We start from the raw sequence: 17,365 nt of genomic DNA, 5'->3' as shown, positions 1-17,365 counted from the left end.
GAGAAGGGGAAGGGGAAGGGGAAGGGGAAGGAGAAGGGGAAGGGGAAGGAGAAGGGGAAGGGAAGGGGAAGGGGAAGGGGAAGGGAAGGGAAGGAAGAGAGAAGGGAAGGAAGAGAGAAAGAAAGAAAGAGAGAAAGAAAGAAAGAGAGAAAGAAAGAAGAAAGAAAGAAAGAAAGAAAGAAAGAAAGAAAGAAAGAAGAAAGAAAGAAAGAAAGAAAGAAAGAAAGAAAGAAAGAAAGAAAGAAAAAAAGAAAGAAAGAAAGAAAGAAAGAAAGAAAGAAAGAAAAAAAGGAAAGAAAAAAATGAAATATATGAGTATATATGTGGGCATAGATGCACATTTAGTTTGTATATATTTTGTTTTCTGCATGAATTCAAATAAATTCATGCTTTCCTATTTTTCATTGAATAAGAGAAACTCAATGTGTTTGACTCTACAGTTTTTTATGTATCACTGTGTCTATATCTATCGGACATTTAAAAATATATCATTTGAACTTCACTTTGACTTTCTAAATTCCTATACTTTTCTCCTGTATTTTATGATTACTGTAAACCCAAAGAGGGCTTGGGATATTGATATATGTTTCTATGTAAGATCCACCCACATACACACACACACACACACACACACACACACACACACACACACACAGATGGTTTCCTCTATATATTGGAAACAAAAATATATATATTTTCCCTCTCCACTCCTTGTATTGCCTTTTGTCTAAGTCTTTCCTGATCAAGAGTCTTTGGAATCACATTTGTTTCTTTTAAAAGAAGTTCTGCCACCAACCTCAACTCCATCCCTTATGCAAATATATAGCTCAGAATTCATGATTTAGGAGTGACAATTCCCTCTGCAATGGAAGAGACATGAAAAATATCTCAGGCTTAGTTGGAAGTGAAGTTAAACAATACTGTTAAGTTAATTAGAGTTTTACTAAACATCATAAGATCCAAACTCATAATTCTGCTATGATTTGACATATCCATGTATAATATTTCATAAATATAAAACTGTTTCATAAAATGGAGTATTTAATATAAATGACTCTCATTGGTTATGGAAAGAGAGCCCAACTAATATATATGCTAGTAAAGGTATGAATTGTTCTAGATATTTTGAAAAACAGTTGGTGATTTTTCTAAGAAAATGAATATATGTTCATAGACTTTGACCCAAAGATGCTACAATTAGGTTTATATTCTGTCAAACAGATTAAAAAATATAAAGGTATCAAAATATAATAACTTGTTTTAGCAGAATAAATAAACTGAAATAAGATAAATTCCCATAAAAAATGAAAAAGAAACAAAAATAAAGCCAGTTGTCTCCACATGTAATGGACTATTACATCATAATATATGTTGAATTAGAAGTTCAAGTAAGCATAACTAAGAAAACAAATTGCATTCTGATCACCTCAGTATATAAAGGGAAATAAAATCTCTGTGCCATGTAATCATAATGAGAAATCTGGACTCCAAAAAGGATGTATTCTTCTGTATAACTGTATTCTTCTTCCTTATTTGAAGAACAGGGTGGAGGATATATAGAGTCTTGCAATTGCTACAAAACTCTATTAATAGATTGACTGATTTTGAGAAATTCTTTCCTCCCTTCTCCACCATTCTTTATCTTCATTGTTAAAAATAATAAGCATCTGGATGGGAGAAGGAATAAGCAATGCTTAGAAAATGAAGATAACATAAAATATTAATAAAATTGAAGAGATGTGCATCGTTTTTTTCAGAACATAGATCAAAATATTTAAACCTCTCTGCCAGAAGGAGTGTCAATAGATTGAATGACTAAAGAACAGAAAATATAGTTATAAAGAATTTTTTTATTTGTTTCTTTTTTTTTGTAGGATTCTTAAGTAAATGAGAAATAACTTAATTTGACCCTCTGTATGAGATAGCAATGGAATCATTGCTTTGATTATTCTATGTATTCTCTTCAATTATCTTAAAAATAAACAACAATAACAATAGCAACAACAACAAAAACAATAAAAAACTAAAACAATAATACTTTATGATAACTAAGAGCAGCTAGTAGAAATAAATGTTTGAATTCTTTTTCATATTTTATATTTGGTAATCAAACTGAATCATTTGGAGAAAAAGTTGTAATTGAGGAGGGTTTATTTGACAGAGTTAGTGCAAAGTCTTTATTGGATGAAGGAAACAATTTTCTGAATGCACTATTCAAAAAGTATTCATTAATTAAAGGTTTTTTAATCAAACTATTATTTGAATGTACATTCATCAAATGGCAAGAATAGGTGATGCATGAGGACAGTAAATTCCATTTTGAACCATAGTTAGTCTCTTAAAGGTACTTTCTCTTCATTGAAATGGTTGATTTAGTTCATTTTCTCATTGTCAGTTCATACTTGATAATCACTACACCATACTGTATCCACGAACAGTGGTTTGGACAGATTCAGAATAAATGCTAATGACTGAATACAGTCACTTCTGTCTTTTATGAGATTACAAATTATCTCACTCAAAAATGGACCATATTAATGAAGAACTACTTCTTATTGTGCTTTGCTTTTGTTCTAAAGAGAGAGAAATATTCAGAACTTAATATAGTGTATCTGACATAATCCAGTAGAAGGAAAATGAATGTCCCCATAGAATTCATTGGCCTTTAGAAAACAATAATTAGAAATTACTGTAACTAGAAATGTTGATTAGTTCTAGAAATATATTATAACTTTACCTGAAGTAATGCTTCATTACATTATGAAGACTGGTGTTCAGTTTACAAATCTATCTATCTATCTATATATATATATATATATATATATATATATATAAGGTAATATATTAGTACAAATTATCTAAGCTGTTTATACAAAAACACATGTGCATGATAAAATTTTCATGTGTAGTACACAGGAGAGTAGGAGCACCTGTTTTAATTCATGAAAACCTCAGTTTACACCTTTGTTTTTATTATCAAGGATACTATAGAAGGTAATAACCATTCTTTGAATAAAATGGCCTTCGAGATTTCTTCCTCCTGTAATAGACTAAATCTCATGGTGAAGGAATTTATTAAGAAACAATGGTTTCTTTGTAGCTATACTTTCCTAAATAATCTTTTAGCAGAATTAAACACCTTCATAGCATACTCCTCTATCTTTAATTTATTGTGCAAGTGACCTCTGGATGAGTAAGTTCCCTTGCCCAGCACAAACCAGTCCTTTACCCATAATTTATGCTATTATGTCATTTAGCAGTCCTCTGGGTATCTGAATATCTTTTTACATGGCCTGTAGTTTTTACCTCCTGGGTGAAAAGGGGGCTAAAAAAGATGTTCTAAAAATTGCCTTCTTGCTACACAAGGCAGGGTTTCTGTTTTTCAGTAAGATGCAAAACAAACAAGCAAAAACTGAAACAAATGAAATTAATGGATAAGCTTTTGCAGTAAATATTGGCATTTAAAAATATGCTATAAGGAGAGGAGACAGTATGTGAGAGTCACTGAGATTTTGTGTAGCACATAGTGCTGGACCAATCAATGGTCTCTAGGCAAAACATAAACAATCAAGCCCCCAGGTAAGATGACTATTAAAAAAATGTAATGTCATCAGATTAGAGTGCTTCTTCGAGAAAGGCTAAGAGGACAAGTTGAGCCTGCACACAGTTGGCAACAGTGGAGCAGAAGAAGAGTGGGCAGTTTTTAGAGATTTGTATATACAGCACCTTATTTCCTCATATGATATAACATAATCATTAACATCAAGATGGATTTGACAAAAATGATGAGAAAATCCAGAAGCAGATAAAAGAAAAACAATACTTCCTCAGAGTATGACAGCAGAATAGTTCAACTGTTTCTATGAAGGCAGTATTTCTGAATGAAGTGAGCCGAACCAGGAAAATATTGTACACAATTAAACAACAAGATTGTGGGCTGATCAATTATGATAATTATGAATTATTTTCATGAATATAATGATCTAAAATAATTTAAAAAAACCTCATGATGGAAAATGCTACCCAGAAAAAGAATTATGAAGTCTGAATTCTCTTTTTTTCCAATTTTTTCTTTACCAACATGATTAATGTGGAATTATGTTTCACATAATTATATATGTATAACATATTAGATTATTTGCCATGTTCGGAAGGGAAGGAGGGAGAAAAAATGAAACTCAAAATCATATAAAACATGAACACTAAAAACTATATTATATGTAATTGGAAAAAAAAAACATTACATAAAAATATAGCAGAATTTAAATCTATCAAAAGTAAAGTGCAAATGAAACTTTAAAAGACACAGAATTCTTGGCTCAGTAAGAAATCAGGTGAAATTCAGTTTTACCTTGTTAGTAACAGTCCAAAGGGCTTTTGTTCTCTAAAGGCTATCTATGGGCCAAATACTTGATATGTCTCCACTATTTGGTTGTCCTAGACCCACATGGACATGATCCTGCAGAGTTGAACACTTCAATAGTACTCCACAGATTGTAAATAATCAGTACTGAAGCCATTTACCATATGTAACCCATGTTGAAGTCAGTCCTTCTCTATCTGAATTTCCCAATTGAAGAAGAGGTTTTATTGAAGAAGAGGTTTTATATACCATTAAGATCCTTTCCTATGCAAATAACCTGATACTGATTCTCTTCCAGCAGAGATTTACAATATAGGAGATTAACTGCTCATGCAAAAGCTCACATAGATTTTCTGGGTTACATGGTAAGAGGAGATTATGCCTCAGAGTTCAAAGATATCTCTATTACTTTTATAACAGAAAGGAATGGGAAAATGTTCTTCTCTGACAATCTCAGTCACAAGATTCTTTTCAGAGACATCCATAGTAAATATATACTTCACATGGAAGATGGTCATCTATCTAAGAGCTAGTATGGCTTCAGAAAGAACAAAGGAATAATTGCAAAGGTTTTTGCTGTTTGACAATGCCAGTAGAAATGGTAGCAGTAGAACATAAGTCTGTACACAACAAATATGGTTGTAATGGAGATCTTTGATAGAGTCAGTCAAAAGGGCTTGTGGAAAATTATGGCAAAATGTAGCTGTATGGAGAAAATCATAAATTAGCTCCTGTGAATCTCTCTTGTTTGTTTATATACTTTTCTTCTATTCAGAAAAGTTCCAGGTAATTTCTTTCTTGCTCTAGCAATTTCCATTTTATTTTTAAATGAAAAAAACTTAAGGTTCTTCACCAAAAGTTCACTGCTCTCCCCTGTTCTTCATTTCATATCACTAAGATGCTTCATGACATTATTTCTTTGACTTCTGATTCGCATTAATGTGGCCCATCTTCCAAAGCACACTACTCTGCAGTCACATGTCAGTGCATTACTTTCTACCTTCTGCAGCAAATGGCCCCCTCTAAAATCTATAGTAAAATCTTCGACCGTGTCAACTGTTTTCCTGCCATCTACAAATATGTTCATGTCTCATTCATGGTCAAACTCATTTGATTCATCTATCTATACCATTACTCTATATGTCCCCTCTCCTTAAAGTTAATTCTTTGAGAAAGATAGCTACAATAAAAATCAGTTTCTTTTCTCTTACTCTCTTCATAATTCAAGTGAAATTGTACTCTCCAAAGTAACTAATGTTTTCCTCACAGCTAAAATTGTGGTCTTTGTCAATCTAAATACTTCTCGATTTGGATCCTTTTGCACAATAACTCTATTCTCTAGATATTATCTTCTGTCTGGATTTTTGTGACACTGTTGTCTCCTGTTTCTTCTCCTACCTGTCGATCCTATCATTCTCTGCTTCCTCTGCTCAATTTTCATGTGTCAGCTAAATTTTGAGCCCCCACCTAAGTCTTGCTTTGGAATCGCTTCCATTGCTGATCTCATTAACTCAAATATTATCTACATGAAGGTGATTCAAATTAATTTGTTCAAATAGAGCATAATCTCTCTCCAAGTTCCCATCTCCAGATAGCTATTAGACATTTTAAACTGATTGTTCAGTATATATCTTAAAATAAAAAATATGCCCCAAATGGTACTAATACTGTGTCCCACTCTCCTATCCTTCCCACAAAAAAAATGGCCTTGACTCTTTCTAACTTTCATATTCCTACTAAGGCTATTACAATTTGCCATTTATCCATACTTACCATGTAACTATCACTCTTTTTTCCTCACTCTATCTCACTCCAATTCCCATATACAATCAGTTTTAAAGTACTGTGGTTTTCACTTTCTTCTCATTTAACTCTACCTTTTTTTTTTTTTTTTTTTTTTTTTTTTTGTAAGCACCTCGGAACAAGTTATCATTTGACAAATGGAATGTTGTTAAAGACCTGCTGTTATCCCTTTTCCAAATCTCTCCCCATTCTAATTCATTCTCTACTCAACTGTCAATTTGATCATCCTAAAACACTAGTCAAACAAATAAGACCCCTAACTTTACATTTCAAAAAGTTCCAGTGACTCTCTATTCATAGTCATTACCTTAATTGCTTGGCCCCTTCCTACTTTCCCAATCTTCTTCACTTTAATTCCCTTGACAGATTCTGAGATCCACTGACACTTACTTTGCTGCTCTTTTCACATTATATTTTGTTTATTGTTTCCTGGAATTTTCAATGACTGTAGTCATTCAGATTATATACTTACCTCTGCCTTCTTTGAACTCTCAGCTAAGCCCCATTTTATGAGGCTTTATTGAGGAACATAAGCTCAGTAAACCTTAAACTTTAATTATCACAAGACTTGAAGATTAGCTAGATTCAGAATAACATAATTCAGTTTAGTCAGTTCTTTTTTTTTAAACTGCTTTTAGTAAAGATCTGCATTTGGAAGAAATTTATTAGATTCTTCTTACTGTCCAAGAATAGTTAGCATTTTCTTTCTCAAAAAAAATTAAAAAAAATTCAAAAGTTTGTCCTTAGGAAACACTGAAATCATGTTTCTCCTTTATTCATGTACTCCCCACGCCCTCTTCATAGTAGTTAAAATATATTTCTAACTTCCCCATTTCTTATTTTAGCATCCAAGTTGCATGTGCACATATACAAACATATATACAAATACATGCATAAATACCAAACACACAGATACTGAAAATTCATTTTCTCTAGGAGGAATTACCCCAGGCATCAGATCATCTTTCTTGCAATGTGTTTAAAATATTTCTACATATCAGAACGTTGTTAATTCTCACCAAAACTGTTCTGGCTAATACAAATAATTTATTATTTTGTTTTCCATTTCTTCTTTCCTCTTTTTCAGTAATAAATTTCCTTTCACCAATATTTGACAAGGCTTTTGGGAAACCCTACTACATTTGATTTGAACTTTTAATTCAGAATAAATAAGCTTTCTTCTCATTTTATACTTTTTTTCATTTCCAAGCAAGAAAAGGATTTGAATTGTTGAAAGAAAACAAAGGTACTATATTGAACAACTTTAAAAACAAAAAAACAAAACGTATAAAGCCTGATTTCATACTTAAAGTGAAATTAATACTAATTCTTATAATTCACATTATAAGAATTAAAAATTAAAACATTTGAGTGTGTGTGTTTTAATTTATTTATTTTTTAATAATATTGCTTTATGAATCATGTTGGAAAAGAAACATGGGAGGAATAAAAAAACAGAAAAAAATCTTATGTTGATGTACATTCTGTCTTCATCATTCTTTTTCTGGATACAACTGGCATTTTTTATCCAAAGTCTATTGGGATTGCTTTGGATAACTGAATTATGGAGGGCCAGATATCTGAAATGTTATACTTGAATCTAGGATAGCATGGTACTTTTAGTTAAGTACCTAAACTTATACTTAAAGTGATGGTGATGTAATAGTTCTATGATGCATGCTCAGTATGCTGTAGTGATGTAATTGTACTGAAGTATTTAAAGGCTAGGAGAACTTGGAAAGGAACTCTCAACCACAGACACAAGAGAACATCCCAGACTTCAGATTCCAGACTCCGGATTCCATCTCTTACCAGTCTCCTGGTGGCCCTCTTGTCTATTTCACTCTTCCACTAAGACTAAGGACTCAGGCTAATCTCGAGGTGCTCCTGAGAGTTAGTCCAGACATTACACTGAACCATTGAAAAGAATAAAATCTTTTAGAATTAATCATCACATATTATTGTTGTTATTAGGTATAATGTATTTCTGGCTTAGATTGTTTTGCTGATATCAGTTCATGTAAATTTTTCCAGGCCTTTATAAAATCACCCTGTTCATCAATTTTTAAATAGCAATAATATTCGGTCATCTTCATATACAGTTTGTTCAGCCACTTCTGAATTAATGGGCATATACCCATTTTCCAATTTTTTGCTACCACAAAACTAGCAGTGCCATTGCTGGGTCAAAAAGTATGCACAGTTTTATAGTCCTTTGAGCACAGATTGAAATTATTTTCCAGAATAGTTGGATTGTTTCACAACTCTATCAACACTGGATTAGTATCCCAGTTTTCCCACATGCCCTCCAATATTCATCACTATCAGAATTGTTTTAAATGCATTTCTCTAATCAATAGTAATTTAGACCACTTTTCACAAGACTATTGAGGGCTTTAATTTCAGCATCTGAAAATTGTCTTTTTATATTTTTTGACCATTTATCAGTTGGGGAATGACTGGTATTCTTACAAATTTGACATTGTCTTTATATATTTTAGAAATAAGATCTTTATCAGGAACACTGACTATAAAGATTTCTTTTCCTTTTTCCTAGTAAATATTATTTATATTCAATATATATATATTTAATTATATTCAATATATAAATATTGTGAGAGAAAAATCGAAGTAAAACAGGAAAAAAAACTTGAAAGATTAAAAAAAAAAGAAGTGAACATAGCATATTTTGGTTCACATCTGGTCTTTAATCTTTTTTTTCTGAATGCAGATGGAATTTTTTGTCAAAAGTCTACTGAGATTGCTTTGGATCACTGAACCACTGAAAAGAACCAAACCATTCACAAATGATCATCATACACTCTTGCTGTTATTATGTACACTATATCCCTGGTTCTACTTGGTTCACTCAGCATCAGTACATGTAAATCTTTCTAAGCCTTTCTAAAATCAGCTTGTTCATCACATTTTTTAGAATAATAATAGTCCATTGCCTTCATATATCACAACTTGTATAGCCATTCCCCAACTGATGGGCATCTACTCATTTTCCAATTCTTAGCTTAACACAAAATGAGCTGCTACAAATATTTTTGCACATTTGGCTCCTTTTCTCTCCTTTATGATTTCATTGGGATACAGCTCTAGCATTGGCATTGCTGGATCAAAAAGGATGCATAGTTTTATAGCCATTGGACATAGTTCTGAATTACTCTCCAGCATGGAGAGTACGGTCCTATTCAATTTTCTCCAGGGGTATATCCTATGTAGGGTATCTCAGATTAAATTAACCTACCTAGTTTCTTTCTTGTTTATTTTGTCATTAGATTAGTAAACAAAGGTTTCAGGGATCAGTAAAGGGACTTCTGAGAAGTGGACCCATATCAATCTAATAGAAAGGAAGCTATGTATTCAGGTAGAAAATATTCCCTTGGAAGTTAGAAGTAGAGATATAAAGAGGAACTGCTCTTTGAAGCCCAGCCGAACAATTTGTCTATTATATATTTTGTACATAAAGAGAACAATATGGTGATGATACTTCCAGATAAAAAATATCCTTAGGTGCAAAAATTTGAGTCACTTTGAACTGGTGTTCCATTCATATGTTTCTCACTACTGGAGTTTGATATACATATATATATATATATATATATATATATATATATATATATATATATATATATATATATATCCTTCACATATTTGTAATAGGATGTTCCCTGATTTTCAGATTAATGTTTTAAAGCTAATGTAGTTATTGTGCTATTTTAATAAATTTCTTCACATTGAACTTTTTGAATCTATTATTTGGTCATAGAATTAAAGATAAGTACCTTATTGTGGAATGTTTTTTGGGCAAGGCTATACACAGTATATTTTAATTTGATATTGCTTCTCCCTGGGGACCCAAGCTGAGAGTATAAGATGAGAAGGGAGAAAGCTAGTCCAAAGCATGCGTATAAACAACAAGTACATACACACACACACACACACACACACACACACACACACACACATACACACACACGTGAGCAATTAGAGGTTTCTTTTCTTTTCTTTTTTTTTTCATTTTGTATTTGGGAATTTAATATTCTATTTTTTTAAAGTCAATTTAATTCCTTAGAGATCACTTGAAGTGTCTTGTGCTTTTATACATTGTACTAATAAATCCCTTATTGCGTCCACTATGAATGTTGCAGCTCCACAATTCTAGTTCCTTGCAAATAACTTAAAATATATTGTGATATTTCCGGTTGATCAATGATGGACAGAAACAACTACACCCAGAGAAGGAATACTGGGAAGTTAATGTAAATTGTTAGCACTACTGTGTATCTACCCAGGTTACTTATACCTTTCGAATCTAATACTTAATGTGCAACAAGAAAATGGGATTTACACACATATATTGTATCTAGGTTATATTGTAACACATGTAAAATATATGGGATTGCCTGTCATCTAGGAGAGGGAGTAGAGGGAGGGAGGGGAAAATTTGGAAAAATGAATACAAGGGAAAATGTTATAAAAAATTACTCATGCATATATACTGTCAAAAAATGTAAAAAAATAATTAAAAAAAAAGAAATGAGCAGAACCAGGAGATCATTATACATAGCAATAACAATTCTATACAATGTTCAATTCTGATGGATGTGGCTCTCTTCAACAATGAGATGATTCAAACCACTTCCACTTGTTCAGTTATGAAGAGAGCCATCGACATCTAGAGAGAGGACTGTGGGAACTGAGTGTGGAACACAACATAGCATTCTCACTCTCTCTATTTTTATTTGCTTGCATTTTGTTTTCTTTTTCAGTTTTTCTTTTTCTTCCTTCTCGATCTGATTTTTTTTTTTTGTGCAGCAAGATAACTGTATATATATATATATATATATATATATATATATATATATATATATATATATATATATATATATATAGGATTTAACATATATTTCAATGTATTTAATATATATTGGACTACCTGCCAGCTAGGGGAGGGGATGGGGGGAGGAGGGGAAAATCTGGAACAAAAGGTTTTGCAAGGGTTGATGTTGGGAAAATTACCCATGCACATATTTTGTAAATAAAAAGCTTCAACCAATGAACTTGCTCCTTTTAAAGGATGTATAAACTCCTTTTTAGAACTTCAAAGATGTAAACTCCCCCTAAAGGCCGGAACCAAAGGTGTGAATTCTGAGCCAGAGAACTGTCCAGACGACCTGAGTTCTCACCTTGTAATCCTAACACACAGTTTGGTTGGATACGTTATAAACAAATGAACTAAAGGGAAAAAAAAAATTCTAATCCTAAACACAATCATTCATCACCCAATCCTTCATGAATCAGTGAGTTAGTAAATACGTTTTAAGTGCCAGGAAAAGTGCTAAACATTGGGAATGCTAGAACAGAAAAATTGTTTCTTCTGTCTAGCCATTCACAGCTTAAGCTGAAAACTTTCAAACTATGTAGAAATAATTATAATAAACAACATTCTCTGACATAGTTACAAAATCCAAGGAACCATTTTGCTATATAACAAAACAAAGTCTCTACTCAGGAAGTTGGAAAACAAAACAAAACAAAACAAAACAAATCAAACAAAAAACTGCAGTAGAATAGGCTTACATATAGCAAGTTTGCTGCTTTTCTATGCCTGATGGGAAGTAGAAGATCCTACAGCTGGAGCCAGTTCTAACCACAAAGACAGTTCTCAAGGGAACTATTAATATCATAAAACTATTAATTTTATGCAATAGATAGTGGTTAGAGATAATTTTAAGCCCAATCCTTAGACCAAAAAAATGAAAGAAGTAGTCTAAAAATTAGTAGTGAAGGAAAATAAGGAGAAATAGCTGGAGAATCAAAAATCTCAGATAGAAGAAAACTTATGTAAAAAACTTGAGCCCAACCAGATAAAGCAACAGAGGAGATATTAATTTAAAAAAAAATATAGCCTCCAAATCAGCAGGATAGGATGGAACCAAAGTGGAATTTTGCCAAATTATTTTTAAAAGAAAAAAGCAAATTTTTAAATTCTGAATTTATAGCCTACAGAGAAGAAATAATCAACAGATTTGAAGAAAGAATCTTGAAAATATAATAGAAAATATTACAAAAGTTTTAAAAGAACACATAAACACAAATATTGGAAGCTTAAAAATGAAGGATAAATAACAAGTTGCAGAGACAGTTAAAGATCATAAGTTTCCCAAAAAGATATGACAAGTCAAAATCTATTTATGCCATAATAAAAGAAGTGAACTGAGAAAACAATACCTATCAATCCACTGATCACACCATTCCTTGGAGATGAAGATAATATGCTGTAACTTCCAAGGACCTAAATAAAACAAAACAAAAACAAAACCCTAACAAAATAAAATGAAAGAGCATTAAAAGATTACTATTCTAGACATTCAGTGTTCTTGGATAGGCCGAGCGAATATAATAAAGATGACAATACTCCCCAAACTAATCTATTTATTTAGTGCTATACCAATCAGACTCCCAAGAAACTATTTTAATGACCTAGAAAAAATAACAACAAAATTCATATGGAAGAATAAAAGGTCGAGAATTGCAAGGGAACTAATGAAAAAAAAGTCAGAGGAAGGTGGTCTAAGTGTACCTGATTTAAAGCTATATTATAAAGCAACAGTCACCAAAACCATTTGGTATTGGCTAAGAAATAGACTAGTTGATCAGTGGCATAGGTTAGGTTCACAGGGCAAGATAGTGAATAAAAATAGCAATCTAGTGTTTAGCAAACCCAAAGATCCCAACTTTTGGGATAAGAATTCATTATTTGACAAAAACTGCTGGGAAAACTGGAATTTAGTATGGCAGAAACTAGGCATGGACCCACATTTAACACCACATACTAAGAATAGATCAAAATGGGTCCAAGATTTAGGCATAAAGAACGAAATCATAAATAAATTGGAGGAACATGGGATGGTTTACCTCTCAGACTTGTGGAGGAGGAAGGAGTTTGTGTCCAAGGGAGAACTAGAGACCATTATTGATCACAAAATAGAACATTTTGATTACACCAAATTAAAAAGTTTCTGCACAAACAAAACTAATGCAAACAAGATTAGAAGGGAAGTAACAAATTGGGAAAAAGTTTTTACAGTTAAAGGTTCTGATAAAGGCCTCATCTCCAAAATATACAGAGAATTGACTTTAATTTATAAGAAATCAAGCCATTCTCCAATTGATAAATGGTCAAAGGATATGAACAGACAATTTTCAGATGATGAAATTAAAACTATTTCCACTCATATGAAAGAGTGTTCCAAATCACTATTGATCAGAGAAATGCAAATTAAGACAACTCTGAGGTATCATTACACACCTGTCAGATTGGCTAAGATGACAGGAACAAATAACGATGAATGTTGGAGGGGCTGTGGGAAAACTGGGACACTGATGCATTGTTGGTGGAGTTGTGAAAGAATCCAACCATTCTGGAGAGCAATCTGGAATTATGCCCAAAAAGTTATCAAAATGTGCATACCCTTTGACCCAGCAGTGCTACTACTGGGCTTATACCCCAAGGAAATACTAAATAAAGGAAAGGGACCTGTATGTGCCAAAATGTTTGTGGCAGCCCTTTTTGTAGTGGCTAGAAACTGGAAAATTAATGGATGCCTATCAATTGGAGAATGGCTGGGTAAATTATGGTATATGAATGTTATGGAATATTATTGTTCAGTAAGAAATGACCAACTGAAGGAATACAGAAGAGGCTTGGAGAGACTTATATCAACTGATGCTGAGTGAAACGAGTAGAACTAGGGCATCATTATACACTTCAACAATGATACTGTATGAGGATGTATTCTGATGGAAGTGGATATCTTCAACATAGAGAAGAGCTAATCCAATTCCAATTGACCAACGATGGACAGAATCAGCTACACCCAGAAAAGGGACACTGGGAAATGAGTGTAAACTGAGAGCATTTTTGTTTTGCTTTGTTTTGTTTTGTTTCTCTTCCTAGATAATTTTTACCTTGCGAAATTCGGTTCTGCCCATATATATTGTACCTAAGACATGCTATAAGATATTTAATATGTATGGGAATGCCTGCCATCCAGGGGGTGGTGGGAAAGAGGGGAAAAACTCGGAACAGAAGGGAGTACAAGGGATAATGGTGTAAAAAAAAAAAAAAAAAAAAAAAAAAAAAAAAAAAAAAAAACTACCTATACATATGTACTGTCAAAGATAATATTATAATTATAAAAATTAATAAAAATAAAAATTAAAAAAAAATAAATTAAAAATAAATAAAGAAAAAAGAAAAAAAAAAGAAATGACTAACAGGAGGAATACAGAGAGGCTTGGAGAGACTTACATCAACTGATGCTGAGTGAAACGAGCAGAACTAGGGGATCATTATACACTTCAACAATGATACTGTATGAGGATATATTCTGATGGATGTGGATATCTTCAAAATAGAGAAGAGCTAATCCAATTCCAATTGATCAATGATGGACAGAATCAGCTACATCCAGAAAAGGATCACTGGGAAATGAGTGGAAACTGTGAGCATTGTTCTTTGGTTTGTTTTGTTTTCTTTCTGTTGCCAGATTATTTTTACCTTGCAAAAGCAATCCTTCCTTTGCAACAACAACAACAAAATTCGGTTCTGCACGTATATATTGTACCTAGGATATACTATAAGATATTTAATATGTATGGGAATGCCTGACATTTAGGGGAGGGCGTGGAGGGAAGGAGGGGAAAAACTCGGAACAGAAGGAAGTACAAGTGATAATGTTGTTTAAAAAAAAAAAATTACCTATGCTTATGTACTGCCAAAGAAAGTGTTATAATTATAAAAATTAATTTAAAAATTAAAAAATAAAAAAGACTAACAATTTCATTTTCCTCTTTCCTTTTTCTGATCAGATTTACCAAAGGTTTATCTACTTCATTGGCCTTTTCATAAAACCAACTCTTGGTTTTATTTATTAATTCAATAGTTTTTTTTTCTTTTTACATTCAATATTATTGATTTCTCATTTTAATTTAGTATTTCAAGTTTAGTTTTTGGTCTTTTTCTAGCTTTTTAAGTTGCAAGCCCAATTCATTAATCTTCTTTCTCTATTTTATTCAAATAAGCCTCTAAAGATATAAAATTTCCCCTTATTACTGCTTTAGCTGCATCCCACAAATTTTGGTATGATGTCTCATTTTTGTCATTGTCTTGGGTGAAATTATTGTTTCTATAATTTGCTGTTTCACCTAGTCATTCTTTAAGATGAGATTATTCAGTTTCCAATTACTTTTTGGTCTATTTACCCCTAACTTCTTATTGAATGTAGTTTTTATTGCATTGTGATATGAGAAGAAGGCATTTACTATTTCTGCTTTCCTGAATTTACTTTTGAGATCTTTATGTCCTAATATATTGTCAATTTTTGTATTGTTTCCATGAACTGATGAGAAGAAAGTATAGGCCTTTCTGTCACCATTTAGTTTTCTCCAAAGGCCTATCATACCTAGTTTTTCTAATGTTCTATTTACCTCTTTAATTTCTTTCTTATTTGTTTTGTGGTTTGATTTATCTAATTCTGAGTGTGCAAGGTTGAGATCTCCCACTATTATAATTTTGCTGTCTATTTCTTCTTGCAACTCTCTTAACTTTTCCTTTAGGAAGTTAGATGCTATACCACTTGGTGCATATATGTTTAGTATTGATATGGCTTCATTGTCAATGCTACCTTTTAGCAGGTTATAGTTTCCTTCCTTATCTCTTTTAATTAGATCAATTTCTGCTTTTGCTTGATCTGAGATAAGGATGGCAATCCCTGCTTTTTTGGCTTTACCTGAAGCATAATAGATTCTGCTCAAACCTTTTATCTTTACTCTGTATGTATCTCCTTGCTTTAAGTGTGTTTCCTGGAAACAGTATATTGTAGGGTTCTGACTTTTGATCCAGTCTGCTATCTGCCTCTGTTTAATGGGAGAGTTCATCCCATTCACATTTACAGTTAAAATTACTAATTCTGTATTTCCTGTCATCATATTATCCCCTGATTATGCTTTTTTCCCCTTTGACCCTCCTGAATTCCTTCCCCAGTATTCAATTTATAGATCCCACTTGTGACATGCAGTCCTCCCTTTTTAGTATCCCTCCCCTCTCTTTTAAGTCCATTCCCCTTTCTTATACTCTTCCCTTTCTCCCTTTTTCCTTTTCCCTTTCCTCTCCTCCCTTTTAATGAGGTGAGAGAGAATTCTCTGAAAAACAAATATGTCAATTATTTAGTCTTTGAGCCTACTCTGATGAGAGTAAGATTCACACAATGTTTCTCCCCTTCTCTAAATTCCCTCAGATGTAGCAGATTTTCTATGCCTCTTCCTGGGATGTAATTTCTCTCTTTTTATCTCTCCTTTCCCTTTTTCTTATACTATTCCATTCCCTTTACTACTTACCTTTTTTAAATATTATATCAGTAAAATCAAATTATCCATGTGGACATTCTGTATATCCACAACAGAGATACAGTTCTCAAGAGTTCTTTTTACCTTTTTCTGCTTCTTTTCTCTCTTGTGACTGTAGATCAAATTTTTTGTTTAAGTCCAGTTTTTTTCTTAGAAACAAATTGAATTCTTCTGTTTCATTAAATGACCATCTTCTTCCATGGAAGAAAATATCAAACTTAGCTGGATACTTTATTCTTGGTTGCAATCCTTGTTCTTTTGCCTTTTGGAATATCAGGTTCCAGGCCCTGTGATCCTTTAATGTGGAGGCAGCCAGATCTTATGTGACCCTTATTGTGGCTTCTTGATATTTGAATTGTTTTTTTTTTTTTTCCTAGCTGCTTGCAATATTTTTTCCTTAGTATGGTAGTTCTGCAGCTTAGCCACAATGTTCCTTGGAGTTCTTTTTTTAGGGTCTTTTCAGAAGGTGTTCAATGAATTCTTTCAACGCCTATTTTCCCTTCTGTTTCTATTATCTCTGGACAGTTATCTTTGATGATTTCCTGTAAAATAGAATCTAGTTTCTTTTTTTGATCATATTTTTCAGGAAGTCCAATGATCTTCAGATTATCTCTCCTAGATCTATGTTCCAGGTGTATAGATTTTCCCAGTATTTGATGTTATATAGATTTTCTCAGTAAATATTTGATGTTATTCTCCAGCTTTTCATTTTTTTTTTTGTTTGTTTTGTTTGACTGATTCTTGGTCTCTCAATGAATCATTCATTTCTATTTGTTC

The sequence above is a fragment of the Sminthopsis crassicaudata genome, chromosome 3 (genome assembly GCF_048593235.1).
Source record: "Sminthopsis crassicaudata isolate SCR6 chromosome 3, ASM4859323v1, whole genome shotgun sequence".
NCBI lineage: Eukaryota > Metazoa > Chordata > Mammalia > Dasyuromorphia > Dasyuridae > Sminthopsis > Sminthopsis crassicaudata.
The sequence above is the reverse complement of the archived record's forward strand: the minus strand, read 5'-3'. Positions refer to the sequence as shown.